This window comes from Pinus tabuliformis, chromosome J (assembly GCF_031772625.1).
Source record: "Pinus tabuliformis cultivar Carrire ecotype Pingquan chromosome J, CPIR1, whole genome shotgun sequence".
Lineage (NCBI taxonomy): Eukaryota > Viridiplantae > Streptophyta > Pinopsida > Pinales > Pinaceae > Pinus > Pinus tabuliformis.
This window is the reverse complement of record NC_142295.1, coordinates 118112699-118136658: the sequence shown is the minus strand read 5'-3', so window position 1 is coordinate 118136658 and position 23960 is coordinate 118112699. Positions and strand designations below refer to the sequence as shown.

General features: G+C 39.4%; 1 pseudogene; it reads right to left on the bottom strand.

Moving 5' to 3' along the window:
- Positions 1 to 2116: 2116 nt before the first annotated feature.
- Positions 2117 to 3454, bottom strand: LOC149225836 (putative aspartic proteinase GIP2 pseudogene; annotated as a pseudogene).
- Positions 3455 to 23960: the final 20506 nt, after the last annotated feature.

Below are 23960 nucleotides of genomic sequence, written 5' to 3'. Positions count from 1 at the left end.
ATCAAGCAATGGTAAGAGAAAGATGAAGAGTTTGAAAGATATTTATAATGATTTGGATGTTAGTTCAAATTTGCATTATTGTCATTCCAACCTTCTTCGTTTGAAGAAGCAATCAGAGATGAAAATTGGGTGCAAGCCATGGATGAAGAAATTGAGGCTATTGAGAAGAATGATACATGGGATTTGATTGATTTGCCAAAAGACAAAAACCTCATTGGTGTAATGTGGGTATATAAAACAAAGTTGAATGAAAAAGGTGGAATTGATAGATTTAAAGCAAGACTTGTAGCAAAAGGATTCCCACAGCAACCAGGAATAGGCTTTGGAGAAATGTTTGCTCCAGTAGCCAGATTGGATACCGTAAGAGTAGTTATAGCCACAACAGCTCAGAACCAGTGGAAAGTATATCAGATGGATGTGAAATAAGCCTTCTTGAATGGAATTTTAGAAGAAGAAATTTATGTGCAACGACCTCTAGGATATGAAGTTGAGAGTAATGAAGAGAAAGTTTACAGGTTGAAGAAATTGCTCTATGGACTGAAGCAAGCACCTAGAGCTTGGCATAGCAGAATCGACAACTAGATAATTAAGAATGGATTTTGCAGAAGCAACATTGAGCCTACCTTATACACAAATGTAAATGAGCATGAACATAATTTGATTGTTTGCTTATATGTTGATGACATGATTTTTACAGGTGATTTTAAGATAGATGAATTTAAAGCAGCGATGATGAAAGAATTTGAGATGAAAGATCTTGGTCTCATGAAATATTTTCTTTGCATAGAAGTTGAGCAATCTGAAAAGAGAATTTTTATTTGTCAAAATGAATATGACAAAGATTTGTTGAAAAGATTCAGGATGGAAAATTTCAAACCTATCCCTACATCAGTTGCAACAGTTACAAAGTTAAGCAAGGATGATGTAGATATGTTAATCCAACTCTATTCAAAAGATTGGTTGGCAGCCTCATGTATCTCATAGCTACAAGGCCAGATATCATGCAAGGAGTGAGTTTGATTTCCATATTTATGGAGACTCCAAAAGACACACATTGGAGTGCAGGAAAAAGAATTCTGAGATACATAGCAAGAATTAGAGATTGTGGCATTGTGTATGCAAGCACAGAAAAGAAAGATTTGATTGGATACACAGATAGTGATTTTGCAGGAAGTTTGGATGATAAGAAGAGCACTTCTAGTTTTGTGTTCCACTTTGGTTCAAGTGTGATTTCGTGGGCATCTAAGAAGCAGCCCATTGTGACACTTTCGTCAACAGAAGCAGAATATGTAGCAGCAACATCAGCGACATGTCAAATAGTGTGGTTAAGAAGAGTATTTGATGGACTCAAATAGAAACAACAAGGATCAACAACAATATATTATGACAACACCTCCGTGATTGCACTATCCAAGAATAGTGTGTTTCATCAAAAGAGTATGCATATTGATACTAGATATCACTTTATTGGAGAATTTGTGAGCAAGGGAGAAGTTCACTTGAAGCCTTGTAAATCTAGTGATCAATTCACTGATATATTTACTAAGTCATTATCACAATATGTGTTTGAGTTTCATAGAAGAAACTTGGGTGTTGTAAGCCTAGCTGAGACATAGACCAATAGGCATGTTTGAGTTGTGATGAGTCATGTTTTAGTTTAGCAGTCGTAATTAAGGGTGGGTGTTAAAATAAGCTAATTACTCCTGTATGAGGAGTTGGCTAAGTCAGTGAACTGAGTGATTGAGTGATTAAGTATTTTAGTGTTGAGTCAAGTTGAGTTAAGTGATAAACGACTTCGTGTGTGGTTGCATGTGCATGCATGTCAAGGCAAGTCGTTAGTCGAAAAAGATAAATACTCTTCATCGAGTTCATTGTAAGTATCATGTTTTGTATGATCAATAGAAAAGCCACAACGCCAGTTTTATATGTGAATTCATGCTTAGTTTTATATGTGAATTCATGCTTTGTCTCCCACGCCTTTCCAACCATTCAAAACTCATAAACTTAATTTTAAATTAACTAACGCATGATGAAATATATAGGAGGTCCTGTCTAGACTTCAACAACAAAGGTCTATGAAGAGAGAGAGAAAAACGCATATTCCTGTACCCGGCAATTAAAGATAATGTGAGAAATCTCTCTTATTTATGGTGCTCATTGTTTATTATAACAGCTTATTACATATGAAAATGACTCATCATGCGGAAGTCGTGAAGTTGAAATTGGAACATGTCGTTTGTCGGAAGAGCAGAGAGGAGGAGAAGCCGAGTGTGGAGTTGGCCAAATCGAATTGGAGCAGATTATCCTGCATCTGGTACGTCCCTATCACAATGGATGTCACCGGATCCTCCCCTGCATCAACAAATCCCAGACACAACACCTTATCACTCACCCCCACCATGGAGTTAGCTCCAAAGATCCTCCAAATGGTACCGTTGCTCTGCAGCACAAGGTCAATGGCCGGCACGGCAGGCCCCACGCGAGTGGACCCAACAGCGCTCGAGTTGAAACATGCGTTGAAAGGGGCTACAGAAGCAACGCGCGGGAGATTCCTTTGCTGGGCGAAGGCGGCCACGATAGAATTGTAGATCGGGGTTGCTAGTTGCGTGTAATGCACCACGGTGCTCATCTTGGTGCCGCCACGGCCCCTCGTGCCGATTCTCAGCTTCTCTGCGTCGATTGCAAGTGGGACACCATTGACATCTATTCTCTGCACACCAATGTAAAAGTCGTCTGTGTAGACGGTATTCTGGATGAAGGGAGTGTGGCTGAGGCCGAGGGAGAGGTCTCTTCCCGGTGGTGGAAGGAAGACGAGCGGTCCATCGCCAAAGAAGAGAGCTCCAGATTGATTGCCTCCTGGCAGACACATGGCAAACTTGCGACTGAACCCCTCCGCGGCGGAGAGCAGAGATGGCAATGCCAAGGTGGATGAACTCATCCCTGCAACGCCGTCCATCCGACGTATCGGAAGGGACGGAAATAGCGTGCAGGCGAAAGCCAGTTCCGGAATCCTGACGAGGGGGCCGGGATTCAAACCGTCGGTGCTGGGAAGCACCATGACGTCCTGCCCGAGTTCGATACTCAAACTCTGTCGGTAGGGCACGACACAAGTGTGGTTGTTGCAGCCGGGGTAGGGGGCTCGGCGGCGAAAGCAGATGCCGCAGCCCGAATACTGATAGGATATGCACAACTGCGCACTGCAGCCAACCACGGCGTAAGTGGAGGAGTTGTACCTTTTCTTGTCGCATCTTACCCACGTGTAGTCTTGCTCGATGTCTATCACTAAACGCTGCATCTTCAGAGGGGTTCTCTGCTGGATTTCGACGGTGTAGAGCTGCGATTCTTTGGTGATTTGCAAGACGAGAGCCCTCGGGCGCCTCTCGGACGCATTTGCAGGCAATTGACAGAAACAGATGATGACGGCGGTGATCAGAACCAGAGGGAGTGAAGCCATTGCGTGAGATGGTGATATTGGGACGGATGGAATTTGGGATACAAATAGGGGGAGGATTCGATCCGTGACCCCCGGTCGTCGGGTTTGGGACAACGTGTTGGCCATTGACATTGACTTGAAAGGCTGCCGTGTTCACGAAAAGAGTGTGAATTGTCTTTACACGCATGAATTACCTGTTGATTAGCGCTGCAAATTGCAGTAAATCTTTTCTAGACGTGTTGGGTCTGCTGCACCATCCATGAGAGTCAAACATAGATCATTGGCTTTATTTTTTGATGTGATGTATCGGATTGTTATGTCAGTGGCATGCAGTAAGCACCCATCTGTGGGGCTGTTACGCTGTACACCGTTTGATGGCGATATACACTGTTATAGTGGGAGGTGGTGTAGCGTGTGGCTGTACACCGTTTGAATAATTAAATCATATATATACCACGAGTGGAATTGAATTACTTAAATCATAGATATTTATAGAAAGAATTTTTTTTTGTTTGAGAGAGAGAAAAGAATGGATATTGACACTGATTTGTATCATTAAAAAATATAAAACAAACATTGTGCATATTTGTATGAAAAAATTCATACACAAATAATGTATATTGATAATAATTTTTCAGATAAGAATCTTAAATAAAATATATATTTATTTATTTTTTATTATTTTTTGTTGTGTGAGTAGAATCAATTTAAATAATTTTTGATAAGATAATATTTTTTTTTTCAAATAAATTTAATGTTTAAAAAAAATTGTAATATTTAAAGTGTGTAATGTTTATTACATAAAAGTTTTTAATGATAAATAGAGTAATCATTAGAAATTTTGAATGGATCAAAAGCATTACACACTTCAAGGAAAAAAATATTTAATAAAAAAAACCTCCAAAACTTAAAACACCTAAACAAGGAAAAAAATATTTAATTAAAAAAAAAACCTCCAAAACTTAAACACCTAAACTATAACCAAAAATTATTATTCAACACTAAATTATTTTAATAAGTTACACATTTTATTAATTATAAATATAGATTCACAAGGATAAGTTACACATTTTATTAATTATAAATATAGATTCACACGTGAAAGTTTTGATGATCCTAAATTATATTTCACAACGTATGTGCTAAATGGGAATGGGATAGTGATTAGTTAAAGTCATTTGAAAATTTACATTTAAGTTAGTGGTCAAGTTTAAATTTAAAAAAAAAAAATTAATTTTATATATATATATATATATAAATTAAAAATAAATATTAATTTTTATATCACTCAATTTTTTATATTATTTATTTACGAATTGTGTATTGATAAAGAATTTTTATGTCTTGATTTTCTCTTCAATTAATTTTTTTATTTACTTCGGGTATTAATGTTGTTAAATTGATTACATAATATTTAATTGGAATTTCCATCATTTGAATTGCTTCATTTATGTATGATTTTACTTCAATTTGATTGGGATTTCTCTGAGTTGTGAAATTAACATTTTTCGTATTTGATTTACTTATTTTCAAACTGAATTTTCAAATTTTCGGATTTTAATACTTCCTTTTTATAAAATATTCTACTTTCTACTTGTCTCTCTTAAACTATTTAATTCGCATATGTAATTTTCCCACCTTGATCTTCTAGGCAAGAAATTTCTTCATTTTTGTTTGTGATATTGTTTTCAACTTCTTTTTGCATTTATTTTTAGTTTTATTGAAGAATTGCCTTTTAGATAGCTTTCATGTTTTATAGTCTTACTAAATCTAGCTCCAATGTCACATCATGTAGTGTTATCTTTTTGTTAAATATCAAAAACTTCTTCAATTTTAAGACCAGTATACATATATCTTAAGGATGGGTCTAGATATATATATGAAGCATGCCTCTAGAATGTGTTCGAGGGGATCAAATATCTTGATAGGAAAACATTTTCTAGAGTGCAAAATTTGAAGAAAAAATTATATCCCAAATTGCACCCCATATATATATATATATATATATATATATATATATATATATATATATATATATATATATAATTTAAATTGTATTTTTAGTCCAAAAAATCTTTGTTGGATTTCAATAAAAATTGACATAAAAAATATGCTTAAAGAAAGAACAAAATGTAAAATAATGAGACTACTTCAAATGTTTTAGCCATAAAAAATATTTTTTTCAATTTCTTTATATGATGTATAGATAAGTTTTTTAAACAACATATAATATATAGGTCATCGGCATTAAAATATTTTACATTAAATGTACATTGAAACATTTTATGGAAGGAGTACATTATCCACATTAAATTTGGTTTTTTTTGTTATTAATATATTTTTAAGTGTATATAAATATTACTAAATCCTACATATTAAAATATTTTATTAACATTGGAATTTATTATTATTATGAATATTTTTAAATGTTACATATTAATTTTATATTAAGAATTGAATGAATTACACATCTCTCTTATTATTTTTATTAGAAATTATTTATATTTTTTATTTTTTACTTTTTAATTTTTTTTTAATTAGACACTGAATATTTTATTATATAAAATATTAAAATGATTTTTTAACGTATTATATATATATATATATATATATATATATATATATATATATATAAAGTTGATATTGACATAGCCCCAAGGGATACATTAGTTGGTTGAGTTCTTATTGCTAAGTACCTCGTCTATGTATTGGGAGGTGGTCACCTTCTAGGTTGATCTACCTGAATTAGTTAACATAGATCTTCAAATATTTTATTTAAATTATTGCGTTGAAGTATTTTTAAAAAGTCTAAAGTTTAAACATTTTACTTACACTTTTTTTACTCCTAATTACTTTATTTCTTTTTAAAGTTGATATGAAATTATATCACGTCATGTGGACATTGAAATTATTTATTTATGATTGACAATGAGTGAAATATTCTCACCACATTGGATTTCTATATCAACAAAAATTCAAGTGACTATATTGAGGTTGAGATTATTGATGTTTTATAATTTAATTTTAATTAAAACTAACTAAACATGCATTTTCATTTTTGTTTTTTATTATAGTTGACATTATATATATATATATATATATATATATATATATATATATATATCAAAAGAGACATGTGTCAACTCCACGTTGAGTATGGACGAAATCACACATCTCCCTCATATTGGGTTGTAAAATGTGCCTCTGGGTGCAATAAATGACCATAGTGGTGAATCCATATAGGGTGAACCCAAAATAACATCACTGTCAACACAAAAAAAAAGATTTAATGGTAAATTGTGAGAAAAATGTATGGTCACTAATAGTCAGTTGTAAATTTCTTATGTCATATTGGTTTTCATCTCTGCTTATTGCTTCAACTATATTCAATTTAGGAACCACTAATTGGTTAGCACATTTTCTACTAACATAATTGTCATTTTGAATAGGAGTGATAGAAATAATAACATCCATTCCTGCAATTTTTCCTTTGAGCTTAAATAGTGCAAAAATAAATTTGCTAAAAAGTTTAGTGAATCTTTCATTACTAGTCAATTTTATTTTTTCAAACTTCGTAATGAGTGACTGTACAGAGTCTGAAAGACACGCTTCTTCAATATTCCTTTAATTTAAAAGTAATGCCTCCTTTTTAAATCCTTTGTGTTTTATTAAGGTGAAGTGGTTATTAATGACGTGAGTTAATGGTAGCTAATTAACCTATATTGACCAAATTACTCATTGCAAACCTTTGAGTTGATGTTCATTGGATTAATGTTTACCTATAGGTTTGATATTTATCATTAAAAAATATTCTTGATCCCTTTGTAGATTGACAATACTGTCATGAAGGAGCTCCTTCTTAATAATAGGCTAAGAAGCTTTGTAAAAACTTATGGTGAAGCCATCATGACTAGGATCCTTATCACATCAGAAGGAGGAGGAACAAGAGGCTCTGAGGTACTAGGGTTTTGAACACGGGGCGACAGGAGCAAGTTGGTAATGATGGCGGGGCTTGGAGGAGGGGGATCCACTCCCTCCTACAGTAACGTGGTTTCAAACAGAAGTAAAGAGGTGAGTTTGAACAACTTTCGAAAACCACTGGAGGCAGAGAGAAAGAAAAATGGCACTCGCAAGCCGGGAAGAAGCAATTCTCATGAAAAGGAAGGGACCCACAAGGAAGCTAGGAGGGAAATGAATCCTGGTGACACAAGTTAGAGAACTGAGAATATGTCTGCGACGGGACCCGACAAGCCCAAGGCTAACATTAAACCCCGGGTGATCTTAAATGATCTTGCACTACAGGTGCACAGAGATCACATGGCGACTTATGTGGTCATTTGCAAGTTCATGGGCATATGGCCCATGGAGAAAACATTGTATACTTGGATAAGAAACAACTAGAAACCGAAGGGAGAAATAAATCTACATCTTGGCTCCAAGGGTTTCTTCATAGTGGTTTTCACTAACCTAGAGGACAAAGACAGAGTTTTTGAAGGAGGACCCTACTTCTATGCTGCCGCAGGCCTTTACATGTGACCTTGGGTGATGAACTTTGTTTTGGAGTGAGAAACGTTCACATCGGTCCTAGTATGGATTAGATTATACTCCTTACCTTTAGATTATTGGCTGTCGGAATCTTTAAAAGATATAGGTAACAAATTAGGGCATTTTATAAAGATATTAGAGGCGACTCTGCGGGGAAATATACCTCCTTTGCTCGCATATGTGTAGAGATGGATTTATTGGGAGCACTACCGGATGAAGTCATCCTAGAAGTTTATGACAAGGAATGGGTACAGGAAGTCGACTATGAACACATCCCATTCAGATGCCGTAAATGTCATGAACATGGGCATCTCTTCAGAGATTGCCCACTCAACAAAAGGGAGGACTACCCCGAAAACCAACAAAGGCAAAGACCCTGAAGGGTTTACCAAAGTGGGAGGCAAGGGGAAAGGAGGGGGAAAAAAGCCCCAAAAGAAACCTAGCGAAAGCAAGATACCAAGTCATAACAGTTTCAAAATTTTAGAAGAAGAGGGAGGAGAAAATGGAATGCATAAGAAACCAGAGGACTGTCATATAGAGAAGGAAAAAGAGGATAGCATGGAAATCATACAGGAACACAATGGACAAAAGGAGGACCCACCGAGTAATATGGAACTTGGGAGGGACCATGAGATGACACCAAGCGAAGGAGGTATGGAGGACCAAGACCTATAGGAGATCTTTGAGAGGGAGAACCTTGAACTAGAAACGTTTCTAGAGTAGGGAATCAACAAAGGAATTGACTCTCTACCACAAGAGGAGTTTGATAGAGTACAACAACTATTCCTTCGAAGGTCTAATACAAAGGTTGTAGGAGTCAAAAGGAACCACGATGCCAGGAGAACAGAGGGGTTAAATCAATGGAGATAATATCATAACACTCCACCAAAAACCCAGGCAAGAAAAGAGGAAGGAAGAGACAAAACAAACTGCTGACAGAGTGTGGAAAACTCATAATTAATTCAGGTAAGATGAAATATCTCACTAGTTACTCTTTTACAAACCCTTCATTACGAAGCTTACAACCTGGAACATTAGAGGATTAGGGAGTAAAAGAAAACAAAGAAATCTCAGTAATAATGTTCATACATGAAACAAAATGCTCAATAGAAAAATTAGAGAAATGCATATCAAATGGCTTATTAAGTATGAGTACCTAGAAGTCAAAGCAAATAATTCAGCTGGAGGGATTCTCACTCTATGGAATCCTGGATGCTGAGGAATCCAGAAACCACCTTTCAATGGTTATCTAACCTTTGGGGGACAAGGATTGTTACATGATCACAAATGTCTATGGTCCTCAACTTCTGGAAGACAAACTCAGGCTCCTCACCTCTCTGGAAGAGTTGAGAGAGCGACACCTAGCAATGCCTTGGATTCTGGGAGGGGACTTTAATATGATCAGATCTCTCACAGAGAAAAAAGGAGGAACCAGAACACTTGGTAGAGACTCAATAGCCTTCTAGAACTTCCTTAACAATATGAGAATGGTGGATATGGATTCAATAATGGCATCTTCACGTGGAACAACAAGAGAGGAGGAACTTCCCAAGTAGCCTCGAGATTAGACAGATTCATATTCTCGAAGGATCTCTTTCTAAATGATCGTATCATGACATCTTTCATCCTCCCTTTTGGAGGCTCAGACCACTGGCCCATCCAGCTGGAAGCTTCCTTTATTGGTACCCTGAGGAACAAACCTTTTAGGTTCGAAAATATCTGGCTTACTCACCCTGATTTCATCACTAACATTGGAAATTGGTGGGCTGAAGAAATGCCCACCGAAGGCACAAAAATGTTCCTCCTGCATCAGAGACTCAAACACATCAAGAGAAAGCTCAAAGAATGGAACAAAAATGAGTTTGGCAACATATTCAAAGAAAAAGGAGAAGTGCAAAAAAAATTACAAGAAATTAATCAAATTCTCATCACAGAAGGCTTCACAGAGGAAAGGAAAATGCAAGTGGACTCACTTCAACAAGAATGGGACAACAGATGCTAGCATGAGGAAATCTTTTGGAGATAGAAATCCAGAGTGCAATGGATTAAGGAAGGGGAGAGAAACACTAGGTTCTTTCACAAGTCTACCATGGAACACAGGGCACATAATCGGATCACAAAACTTATAGATCCTCAAGGAAAAGAGAAAAATACTCACAAGGAAATGGAAGTTGTACTGGTTCAACATTTTCAAAGTATAGCAGAGGAGACCATGGCAGACAGATCTCAATTTACTAAAAGTTTTACTCAGCATATTCCAAAAATGGTAACCAAGGAAGAAAATTATAATCTTAATAGGCCAATGACAGAGGAAGAGGTCAAAGAAGAAATCAAAGAGATGCACAATGGGAAAGCTCTAGGTCCAGATGGTTTCAATGTAGACTTCTTTAATACATGTTGGGAAACAGTCAAACATGACATTCTGGATGTGGTGGAGGACACGAGAAAATCAAAATTAATTCTGAGAGCGCTGAATGAACCCTTCATAGCCTTAATCCCCAAGCAAGAAAAAGCCATGACTCCAGACAGATTCAGACCCATAGCTTTATGCAAAGTGGTGTACAAAATCATCTCCAAAGTAATTGCCAACAAACTCAAACCACTTCGTCCTACACTTGTGTCAGAGGAGCAGACTGGATATGTGGAAGGTAGACAAATTCTCAACAACATTATTCAAGCTCACGAAGTGGTGCATTCCCTCAAGACCAATAAGCAAGCGGGTATGATAATACAACTCGACATAGAGAAAGCTTATGATAATCTAAGTTGGTATTTTATCAGGGAAGTTCTTAAAGCATATGGCTTTGACCACAACTAGATAAGATGGGTCATGGCCCTTGTTACCACTGCCAGTTGTTCAATTATTCTTAATGGCTCTCCATCCAGAACCTTCAGGCCATCGAGAGGCCTCAGACAAGGAGATCCTCTCTCCCCCTTCCTCTTCATTCTCATGATGGAAGGATTGGGCAGAGCGATCATTTTAGCCAAGGAGGAAGGAAGAATCCAGGGACTCAGACTCTCTCAGAATGGGGACACATTGACTCATCAACTATTTGTGGACAACACTATGCTGCAGGGCACACCCACAGTCAAGGAAGCCAAATCTTTCAAACAAATCCTATATGAGTTCGCAATGGCTGTTGGTACTGAGGTAAGCCTCTCAAAATCAAAAGTTTTCTTTTTAAACACTGATATTTCAATTCAAAGAAATCTCTCCAGAATTCTGGGCTTTCAAAGAGATCTTCTTCCCTCAAAATATCTGGGAATACCCCTCACTGATAAATCTCTGAGCAAGGAAGTCTGGGAGTCTGTAACTAATAAATTGAAGGAAAAAGTCAGCAAATGGACAAGAAGATCCTTGAATTTAGCAGGGAGGTTAGTTCTCACAAAGGAAGTACTACAAACCATTCCAATCTACATGTTATCAGCCCTTCCAGCACCAACAAGAGTCTTACAACAAATCAGGAATATCCAAAGGGATTTTCTTTGGGGTAAAGGGGAAGAGAAAAAGAAATGGGCTCTGGTAGCTTGGGACAAGCTCTGTAAACCCAAAACCCATGGTGGTTTGGGTCTCCATGACCCAGATATTCTAAGCAAAGTTTTGGGGGCAAAACTTTGGTGGAGATGGCTAAAGGAAATAAGAAACCCCTGGGCTAAACTCTGGAAACAAAAATATGCAATGGATTGGCAAGAAATGGACCACATTAGAATGACAGGACACATCAGAGGTTCCCATATTTGGAACAAGGCGTGGGAGAACAGAGCCTTAGTTCAGAAACACAGTTTCTGGGAGATCAGAAATGGGAATATTTCCTGGTTCTGGGAGGACAACTGGCAGCAGGAACATAACCTTTGTAGAGAAGGATTGGATATCATCAAAAACAATACCATTAACAAAGGACTAAAAAAATTAAGTGACTACTGGGATCAGTCAAGGGACACTGGTAAATGGAGAATTTGGAAGGTACTAGATTACATTGAAGAAACCCCGTTGAAAACCCAAGCTAAAGATCTGGAAGCTATTTTGGAAAAGAGAAAAATTTTGACTTCAACCTTGAATGATCTACTAAGATGGGGTAGAAACAACGAGGGCATCTTCAACCTCAAAGAAGCCAAAAGAATAGCCACAGGACTTAACTACCCAAGCCCTGATAAGACATGGAAAGACCTATGGAACAACCCACACTGGACGAAGATCAAACTGTTCAGGTGGCTGGTTCAGCACAAAAAGATTCTAACTTGGGAAAATCTCAGAAAGAGAGGTTTTGCTGGTCCATCAAGATGCCAACTATGTGGCCTGCAGGAAGAAACTATGGATCACCTTCTCAACCTCTGCTCTTTCACCTCAACCTTATGGAATTGGGTGGCCTATATCTTTAAGCAGATAGATAGGAACGAAAATGACATCACTGATACTTTAAAGAAATAGAGGAAGGACTTCTCGGATAATGAGATAGTAAACATAGGTTGGGCTCTGATTCCAGGATTCTTGATCTGGGATGTTTGGAAAGAGTGCAACAACAGGATTTTCAAAGATAAATCTAGCTTAACACAAAGTATCATAGCACAAATCCTAAAACAGCTAAAAGAAACTATCAATTCCCTTAGGAAGCATCCTCTTGAGAAACCCCCGAGTCATCGGGACACTCACATACTGGAACAGTTGGGACTCCAGTCTCATGTCCCTCGGGGCATAAATAAGATAGAAAAGCACATATCAGAAGGAAAGGCTTTCTGGCAACCCCTTCCCCATGGCTTTTTAAAATTCAATATAGACAGAGCCTGAAAAGGTAACCCTGGGGACGCTGGTTATGGAGAAGTCATAAGAGAGGAAGAGGGCAATATAAAAGTAATCTTTCACAGTCATATGGGGAGGGCCACAAACAATATGGATGAACTCATGGCCATAGAGAAATGCTTAGAGATTCCGATTGAGTTAAATTTACATAACAAAATCATCGAGGATGACTCAGAATTTATAGGTCAAGTGGCTAGGCATGGGCACTACACTAGATAAAGTCTCGAGACACTGGAGACTTTTGCAGGTCTATTAACGAATTCAATCGCACCTAAGAATTCTAAGAATTCTCAGTTTTGTACGTGCGCAGAGATGCCAACTGAGTAGTGGACTAGCTAGCTAATGAAGGGGTGAGATGCACAAGAGACAACAAGTGCTGCTTGTGGGAGTCGGTACTCGTAGGACAACTACATGAGGGCTGCTACACTCTAGCCCTCACAGACAGGGATCATTATCAGCACATGAAGGGGAATCCGCTAGTGGACCTTTAATTAAATGGACGATAGGGGTTCAATAGAAAGACAACCTGAGATTAGGCATTTTCGGGTCTCGTAGTGGGATACCACATATTGGCTTCCCATTGGTTCTGCAGGCAGCTTGGATAGCGAGCGGGAAGTTAGGAAAATAGTGACAATCTGTTCAAAATGGCTCAGTCAAATGGATGGCAGTAGGTGTAGTGTTTCAGTGGTTTCCGGGTTATCGAGCGTCCTCAAAATCCGAAGTGGTTTATTAGAAATGAACCCAATGCCACTTAGTGTTCAACACATGGATCTAGGAGGAGAGAGAATACTACCTTCATCGGGCGGGTATTCCTCCTGCTTCTTCTTTGCCCGATATTTTCCTTAGTTGTTCGATCAAGTAGCTGCAGATCAATGGCTAAGGTTCGATGAGCAGGTTAGTGGGTCTGGGTGATCCCCAGCGGACCCGCAATCTTTATTATGTGGTCTCTATTCCCCTCTTTGGGTCCGCTTAAAGTTTTTTCGGGTTCACTTGTTTTCGCCCTGTTTGCCCCTCGACCGTTTGATCTCGGACCATGGTTCAGGCAGTGGAGGCTGTGTGTTTTGTTTTTCTTGGGCCCTAGGCCCAGTTCTCGAGAAGTTGACTCTCTTCCCAAAGCTAGAAGTGATTGCTACATTTTTTAGCCCTCTTCCTCTTTTTTTGCAATGTATTTTATGTAATATATTTTTATAGTGACAAGATAATAGAAGGTCCGACTCTTGCTTTAGCAAAAAAAGACAATACTATCATGAATAATTTCCTTGAAGCATCACACCAATATATAGCAACGACTGTATCTACACACAATAATCTTGATGACAATGAGTTATTGGATGAACCAGAAAAATGGACAATCATTAGCAACCATGTGAATGAATGTTACGATAGTGATTATTTTCCTTCGATTCACTAATCTATTTGTTGAATTTGGGGAATGTGCACTTCTTGTACTTAAATTTTCTAGATAGCCACATGCCATAGGTTCAGCGTGATTTTTAGAGTGAGATCTACTAACACGATTTGTAAACTTATATTTTGGTGTATTTATTCTACCAAAGAGTGTTTTTTTTTTTTTTTTTAATTTCAATATCACAGTACTATGGTTCAATAGTTTCACAGAAGGGTCTTATGTAATTGGCATGCAATATTCAATGAAATTATATGGTATTGATTTTATGAAATAATGATCAAATTTGTTGCGCTGAGCTTCTTTAAATTAATGGTTTATAAAATTTGAATTATGGGCTTTATATATTTAATTTCAAACATGTATTTTTAACTTCAAAACTCTGCTTATGTATAAATATATTTTTCTTCATCTGTTAAATATATATCCACTTACACACCTTTAATTTCTTGGATAATTTCCTCTATAAAAAATATAAAAGTTATCATTCATGCAAAGAGATATTTTTTTTTCTTTATTTTTTCAAAAATTACAAATATTGTGGGCAATTACTACCTTTACTTCCTTGTATACTTTCCTCTATGTAAAAGGATAAAATTTATCATTCACATAAACATATATTTGTTTTTTTTCTTTACCCTGCAAATATCATGGGAAATTACTATGGGTTTCCAAAACCACGAGCTTGTAAACCACCAATGGCAATTAATGAGGAATACAGATTATATTATTTACTTTTCCATTTATTATGTTTAGTTTTAAATATTTCTGGAAAAAATCCCTTTTAGTGTGGCCAATGACTTGAAGAATAGGGAGAAACTCAAAAAAAAGGTTTCTTGAACGGATAAAAAGCCTATATGGCCAATGTACGAAATCAGAAAACATGTGGTGCAATCCCAAGTTTTGTAGCTTCCACACACAAACTACAAAACTAGAACTACAGATACAAAACAAACAACCCCAACCATTTTCTTTTTTTGGCTACTATGTTAAAGTAATTCAATTAACTAAAATGAAAAATATAAACAGAGAATTATTTAAACCTAACCATGAGAATCCAAAACATAATTCAATTATATTTATAAATCTAGAATTTGTTGTTACATACAATAACTCATATCTAAGAATGGAGTCCTCATAGTTCTTTCATTTGATATGTTGTACCATGGTATACCACACAACATCTAATAAAATTTGTTCCAAGTCACACGGTAGCCAAAAAGCCCCCTTTCTCCTTTGTTCCAGTAATTTATTTCCCCTGCTACCAACTTCTTCACATTTTATGACTAAAACAATTTGAATTCTCGCAATTACATGGACAAACTGAAGATTCGTAATTTACATCTCGTTCCTCTAGCACATACACTTCCGCTACCAGCTTCATATAATATATTCGTGTAGCACATCCTGTAGCAGTTTCCTATAGCAAAACTTTATTTGTCTTATATTCAACAAGCAGAAACAAAATTTATGTTTGGATGTTGTGGATTGCCTGAGCCCAACAATGCTCTTGCATCAAACACCCTTAGTAAGAAAAATATGAGCTACTGGCTCATGTGGTAACTGTTCTAGAGGATGAAGAACCTCACAAGAGTGCTAGTTCATGTTCTGACACACAATGCATCTTTGGGCCCCTGTTTTTCCATTTGACTAAATTCTCCAGATACTCACTTTTGCGAGTCTTTTTACCAATTTTTATCACCAAAATTTCTTCCACTTCTTCAATAAGTTTTATTGGTAATTGTTCCTTCCGCTTGGTTAGTGTACCTACCTCATCAATGTTTTCCTCTTCATTGAACTCATATACATCAAGCACATTGAATATCATAGAGGTATCGAATTGTCCCAACAACTCTAGCTTTTAGGCATTTTAAGAATTTTTTCTAAGAATTTGAGATGGGCCTATTTTCTTCTATTTTAGCTTTTTGTAGGTCCCCTTGGAGAATATTTTCATCTGTAGATGTACCATTACCAGCTCACCTTCTTAAGAAACTTTTGTTCTTCTTTTCAAATATGCTTTCTTTGTATACCCTTCATTACCTTGTTGTAGTATTTTCTTCACCTGCTCATGGATTCCTACATGTTATTTGAAAAATCATTTTCGTCAACGCTCTTCCTTTCCTCCAAGTCTGGAAACTTTATCAAGTCTGCAACACCTTTTAATGACTTGTCATAAAAAATCTGAAAAAGATTCTTACAGTAACAACCCTGGTAAAAAATCCATGTAAAAATTAATAAAGGTAAAATAATACCTTGGTCACGGGACACATATTTCAAGCTGGATGGTGGGAAAAACATCCTAGTGGGGTGGAACTTTGGTTTATTAATGCCTAAGGAAATTAGCAAAGGAAATGACAAAGGTTTGGAAAGGAAAAATGGCATTTATTTATGAAAATAATGGAAATTAGGAGAAAAAGAAGGTGAAAGGTCATAGGTTGCATGTGAGGTGGAAAATATGGAAAATTGAAGAAATTATAGGCCTCATTAATAAAAAGGCTTATGAGGATTAGTTCACAGACTTTTGTCACTTCGGTTTTGGAGCTCTCATTCCATTTGATCTCTCTCGTACTATTGGACACGTAGATTTTTCTTGGAGCATTCGTGGAGGAGTGTGGCATACTTCGGATTTAGAGCAAGAAGGCAATGGAAAAGCAGGAAAGTGCCATAGGACATCAAGATCAACAACTACAACAGATTTGTCTTGCAAGTATCGAGTTGCATGTATGCTTTCCTTGCTCATTTTGGCATGCATGGAATATGCATGTGGTTATTTGGTCATGATATGTCATTGGCATGGAGGATTACCTAGATTGACAATGGTTTTTCCTAACCTTTCCATTTCCTAGATAGCCATGGTGTTGTGGGTTTTAATTTTTTCCTCTAGTTCATTTTCTTATGCCTTTGGTTGTGGGTTGATTTATTAGTTCCTGTAAGCCTTGGTTGGAAAAACGCTCTGGAAGCCACGTAATATCTTGGGTTGAGTTACTAGTCCTAGAATCCTTGGTCAAACAAATGCTCTAGAAGCCCTTGGTGGGTTGAATTACTAGTCTTGGAATTCCTAGCTAGACAAATGCTCTGGAAGCCCGACGACAGTTATGGGTTGAGTTACTAGTCCTGGAAGCCCCGGTTGGAACAAATGCTCTAGAGTCCTAGATAGCTTGGGTAGAGACCATTTTGGTGATTGTTAGTGATGTCTGACTGTGAAGTGGAATCACTGGTTGAGGATTGAGGTGGTTTGGCCTTTGGAATCCCTAGATGATTTTGAATGATTTGTTTTATGAGATCCCACATTCATGATTCGAACATGGCACATAGGTGAATGGATGAAAGAAATATTTGGTTCAACTTAGTCTATGGTCAAGTGGTTCATGGAAGTCCCATACCTAGTCGGCTTATGAAATCATCAATAAGAGCTCTTTCTCCTTAATATTTTATGGGTAAATATACTTATTTATATGTGGCTTTTCTTTCCTTTATATTTCTACTGGTTATATGCTGGTTATGAGTGATTTTTATGACAGTGATCATGTATGGCTCTCATCATGTTTTGGTTAATAACTGAATGTACAATGAATATATGGCTTAATAGATGGTAATGTAGTTATGGTGATGAGGAAACAATGATTCTTAGTGATTCTCAAATAAGTGGGAAACCCTATGCTCAGATCTGTTGTTTAAACCTGTAGGATTCATATTTGTGACATGTTTGACGAAATGCTTATCATGGCTAGTAGGGGTCTAGTCAAGTCCTTGTTCAAATATTTGCATTTGTATCATTGTTTTGGTGTTACTTTTCAATTTTGGAATCACTGGTTGAGGGTTGAGGTGGTTTGGCTTCTGGAATCCCTAAATGGTATTGATTGATTTGTTTGATGACATCCCACATTTGTGATTGGAATATGGCATAGGGGTGGCTGGCTGAAAGAAAGATTTGGTTCAACCTAGTCTATGGTTAGGTGGTTCGTGGAAGTCCCATACTTGGTTGGCTTATGCAATCATCAATAAGAGCTCTTTGTCCTTGGTATTTTATGGGAAAATATACTTATTTATATTTTTCTCATATGGCTTTTCTATCCTTGATATTTCTGTTGGTTATACGAAGGTTATGAGTGAGTTTTATGACAATGATCATGTATGGCTCTCATCATGTTTTGGTTAATCATTGAATGTACAATGAATATATGGCTTAATATATGGTAATGCAGTTATGGTGATGAGGCAACAATGCTTCTTAGTGATTCTCAGATAAGTAGGAGAACCCTATGCTTAGATATGTTGTTTAAACCTGTAGGATGCATATTTGTGACATGTTTGACAAAATGTTTGTCATGGCTAGTAGGGGTCCAGTCAAGTCATTGTTCAAGTATTTTCATTTGTATCATTTTTTGATGTTACTTTTCATTTCTGGAAGTTTCCTAGATTTCTGGGCAGTGGCCTGAGTCTTGGCCTAGAAAAAGTGGCACAGAATCTAGAGTCGCTAGCATAGAACTACCTAGAAAAGTCCCCAGACACAAGAATGCCTTGTTGTGGGAGTGATTGGAGGTTCCCAGTCGTATGCATGTGCATGTTAAGGGAGAAATTGAGGCTTTAGTGTAGCAAAATGTTAGTTTGTCTCAGGGGTTGGTCACTTGGATGGGTTGGATGGCTCCTTGCGGTTTTGTTGCATGTGTAGAAGGTCAAGTTGGTTGTGTTCCATTAGTTCCACTTCCTTAAAAGATATATAGTGATCCAGGTGGATATTGGTGGCCACCTGCCAAGTCCACCTGGACCCCCACCATTGTCTTTCTCAGCATTTTCAGTTTCCTTAATTGTAGCACAACTTACTATTTTTAGCAGTTTTTCGGGTCCTGAACTTCCGGAGCCGTTTTGAGGCCCTAAATGACGTTTTTGGGGAATCCGGGTGCAACACGAGTCCATGGAATGGACTGGTGTTGCCTGTTCCAACAATGATAGTGCTCGGATAGATCTTTCTAATGAGCTATTGTACGCGTCAAACGGAGATCATATGCCAAAGTTACGACCCCAGGAAGTTGATGTACCAACTTACCCCCAAACGGGGCCCACAGTTTGGCATTTCATCTCCTAGGGTTAGGTTTTGGAATGTTAAGGGTTTTTCCATTGTTTCTCAACAATAAATAGGCCTTCGAGCCTCATTGTAACACAGTTCAGAGGCATGTAGCCATCACATCTCTTCTCAGAGATAAGCTACCATCGCCCTAGCTAGTTTATTGCCATTTCTATTTGTAAGCATATTTCAGTATTTTCCATTAATGAAATGAAGTATTATTTCCGCTGCATCTTTGTGTATATGGTTATCTCTGTAATTTGTTGCGTTCCTGTTTAAATCCGGATCAGTGGTATCAGAGCGGTCTGCTTTTTCTCTGTTTTTCTTTGCATGTCCCCAACAAGGTCGGGATATAAGGAGTTAGGGCTTGAACTGGTTGAACCTTTGCAAGACCAGCCTCGCAAATCCCGACGGCCTCCCATGGCGGACGAGAAGAAAGACGAGGGGGCAGGAGATCCCATCAAAATCTTTCTCGAAGAAGCGCTCGAGCGACAACGGAACACGATGATGGACAGCTTTGCGCAGATCCTTCAGCGGCTACCCAGAAGCGGCGCATCGGCTTCCAGCAGCTCCTCTGGAAACGCCACACCCTTTAAGGTACAAGTTAATTTTGAAATCCCCATATTCGAGGGTCAGATAGACGTCGATGCCGTAGATAAATGGTTAAATCTGCTAGAGGGTTATTTTTCTGTTCATGAATTTTCGAGTCGGGAAAAGATTGTTTTTGCTCTTCTCAAAGCAGCCCCCCACGTCAAGGACTGGTGGGAAACCTACTGCGAGCAGAAGGATGAAAGTACTGGCTCACTATTTTCAGCCGCACCCACCTGGGATTCGTTCCGGGATGCCATCAAGGAGCAGTACTACCCTGTCGGAAGCTATGAGGATGAATACATAAATTGGACCACGCTGCGGCAGGGAAGGGACCAAGACGTGCCGGAGTTCACCAATCTTTTCCATACCCTTCGCACAAAGTTGGGTATCAAGGATTCAGAGCAACATTTGATACTCAAATACCGTGGCTGCCTGCACAAGTACATCCAGGAAGAAATACAGTTCCTAAACATCCCCTCGCTCGGCGCAGCATACCGGTATGCCGTCAAGGTCGAGCAGAAGTTTAAACAAAAGAAGCGAGACTTTGGATCTGCGAATCCAAAGCAGGGGAAAGGTGCCCCTAAACCACAAAACAAAGGACAAAGCCAAGGCGGGACAACCCAAGACAACCAGCCGAAGCTGCAAGCAAAGAGCAACGCCGCGAAGCCGAGAAAGGACACTAGAAAATGGTGCGAGTTCCATAAGAGCTCCACTCACAACACAAGTGAGTGTCGGGCCAAGCAGTCACTGGTGGCTGAGCTAAAGGTTTCAGAATCAGATGCATGTTCCGACTCTGAGTCAGAACCCGATAAGGGGTATGAAAAAGGGAAGCAGATCATTGATGCGGATCCCAACGCCACTGTTGCTACCGCAAAGATCCAGAAAAATGAACCCGAAGATCCAGAGGAGGAGGAGCGTCTCTTCCACTCCGAGATGTGGGTAAAGGGCTCCCCGATACAGTTCATTGTTGATAGCGGGAGTCAAAAGAACCTCATTTCGGCAGAGGTCGTGAAGCGGTTGGGCTTACCGACCACAGCACATCCACAACCATACACCATTGGGTGGCTTCACCAAGGGCGAGATCTTCGCGTGAGCCAGCAGTGTCGCCTTCCATACAACATCAAGCCCTTCACGGATGAGGTATTGTGTGACATTGCTCCCCTTGAAGTTTGTGATCTATTACTAGGACAACCATACTTGTGGAAGCGACATGCTGTGTATGAATCAAGGCCCCGTGCTGTTATTATTACATTGGGAAATAAGTTATTCAGGATACTAGAGGTAGCACCACCTGCCGCCATCTCTTTGATTTCTGCAAAACAATGCAGTAAGATCATTTCCAAAACCAGGAAATTTGTTTTCCTGATGATACGCCCTCAAGGGAAGAAGAAGACAGTGGCTGCGGCCTCCAAACGAGGTCCCTCTGCACGACAGCTACAGATGGACAAGATTGTGGAGGAGTACGAAGACATCTTCACCTCCCCGGCAGGGGTTCCTCTGCACTGTCAAGTCAAGCACTCCATCGATCTGACCCCAGGTGCGCCGCTACCCAATGGACCAATTTATCGGCGCTCCGTTCTGGAGAACAATGAAATCAAGAGGCAGATTTAGGAGCTCCTGCAGAAAGGTCACATCCGTCCGAGTTCTTCGCCCTGTGGGAGCCCGATAGTGTTGGTACAGAAGAAGGATGGGACGTGGAGACTCTGTATTGACTATCGGGCGCTGAACAAGATCACTGTCCGTAATAGGTACCCGATCCCGCGGATTGATGACCTCCTAGACCAACTAAAGGGGGCGAAATATTTCAGCAAGATCGATCTGAAGTCAGGATATCACCAGGTACCAATTGAACCCTCAGATGTGTGGAAGACTGCCTTCAAATCCAAGGAGGGCCTCTTCGAATGGTTGGTCATGCCTTTCGGATTGACGAATGCTCCTGCAACCTTTATGAGGCTAATGGATGACATCTTGCGGCCATTCACCAACTCCTTTGTAGTAGTATACTTGGATGACATTCTGATCTTCAGCCAGAGTTGGGAAGAGCACCTCCACCACATCCGACAGGTTCTCCAAACACTGCGGCAACACAAGCTATGTGCCAATTTGGAGAAATGCACTTTTGGCATGACCGAGGTTCAGTATCTGGGATACATCATTGATGAACAGGGGGTGCATGTCGATCCATCCAAGGTCCAAGTCATTCGGGATTGGCCCTCTCCAACCACTCTAACAGAGCTCCGCAGCTTTCTAGGTCTTGCCAACTTCTACCGCAGGTTTGTGTTGGGATTTTCTCATATTTCTTGGCCCTTGAGTCAAGTCACCAAGGGCGGGGCGAAAGCAAAATTCTTTTGGTCTGAATCTCAACAGAAGTCATTCAGGGAGTTGAAGGATCGCCTCTGCACGGCACCAGTGCTCGCGTTACCAGATTTACAACAACCATTTGAGGTCGAGACAGATGCCTCTGACTATGCTATTGGGGCAGTCCTTACTCAACATGGACATCCAGTGGCATATCACAGTGAAACACTTTCAGACACAGTCCGGAAGTACCCCACTTATGATAAAGAGATGTATTCCATTGTACAGGCCTGCCGACAATGGAAGCATTACATTTTGGGGAAGGAAACGGTCATCCACACAGACCACCGACCTCTGCAGTTCATACAGACCCAAGGGAAATTGCAGAATGATCGCCATCAGAAGTGGTCTACATACCTGCAACAGTTTCACTTGAATATCAAGTATAAAAAGGGCAGCACCAATAATGTTGCAGATTGCCTCAGTCGACCACCGATCATGGCGCTAACCACCGTGCTCAACTCTTGCGGGCACGAGACTTCTGATTGGCCACTTCTCTACAAAAGTGACCCAGAATTCGGCCACACATACCAGACACTCTTGGAGGGTCAGCAGGTTGCAGATTTTCACCTCCAGGATGCCCTATTATGCCACCTCGGTCACCTTTGTGTTCCTTCAAGCGAGCGTGCCAAGATGATTTGGGAAGCACACTACAGTCGGGCTGCTGGGCATTTCGGGGTCGAGAAAACAGTGGCAGTACTGCAAAACTATTTCTATTGGCCGAATCTTCGACAGGATGTTGGGAAGTACATCCGATCATGTACTGCCTGTGCCATTGCCAAACCGACCATTAAGAAGCAAGGCCTCTATACCCCGTTGCCTACCCCTAGTCGACCTTGGGAATCCATCTCCATGGATTACATGTCAGGCCTTCCTTCCACTAAGCATGGAAATGACTGTGTTTTTGTGGTCGTCGACAGGTTCTCAAAGATGGCCATTATGATGGCCTGCAAGAAGAATATCACAGCAGAAGCCACTGCTAAACTCTTCTTTGAACGAGTGTGGGTGCACTTTGGGATCCCATAGTCTATCATCTCAGATCGGGACAGTCGGTTTCTCAGCACCTTTTGGTCCAGTCTTTGGTCAATGCTGGACACCAAACTCACGAAGTCCACAGCCTTCCATCCTCAAACTGATGGCCAGACAGAGGTTGTCAATAGGATGATTGTGCACATTCTGCGCATGTATAACTCAAAGCATCCACGCACATGGGACGAGAGCCTCCCCTACATTCAGCACAGCTACAACCGAGCTCTTCACAGCTCCACTGGCCATAGCCCTTTTCAGGTGGGTTTGGGATTCCAGCCACTATGCCCCATTGATGTGGCCATGCCACTTGCAGCTACTCACATGAATTCAGCTCATGTCCAGTCCGAAACAGATAAGGCCACCAGCTTCATTGAGCGCATCCAACATATTCGCCAGCAGGTCCATGACATTCTTGAGAAATCAAATGCCAAGTACAAGCAGCGACATGATCAACATCGGGTGCCACACAAGTTTCAGGTGGGTGACAAAGTCTGGTTGCATTTGCAAAAGAAACGCCTTACTGGAGCCTATCGGAAATTGAGACCACTCCGATATGGTCCTTACACCATTACTAAGGCTATGGGAGACAATGCATTTGAGCTCAGCATTCCCCCATTCCTTGGCCTGCACCCAGTATTTAATGTGGACCGCCTTCGGCCATACTTTCCACCATTGCTAGACACATCCGACATTGCAGAACAGCTCAAACCCACAGAATTAAATCCAAATTGCATGG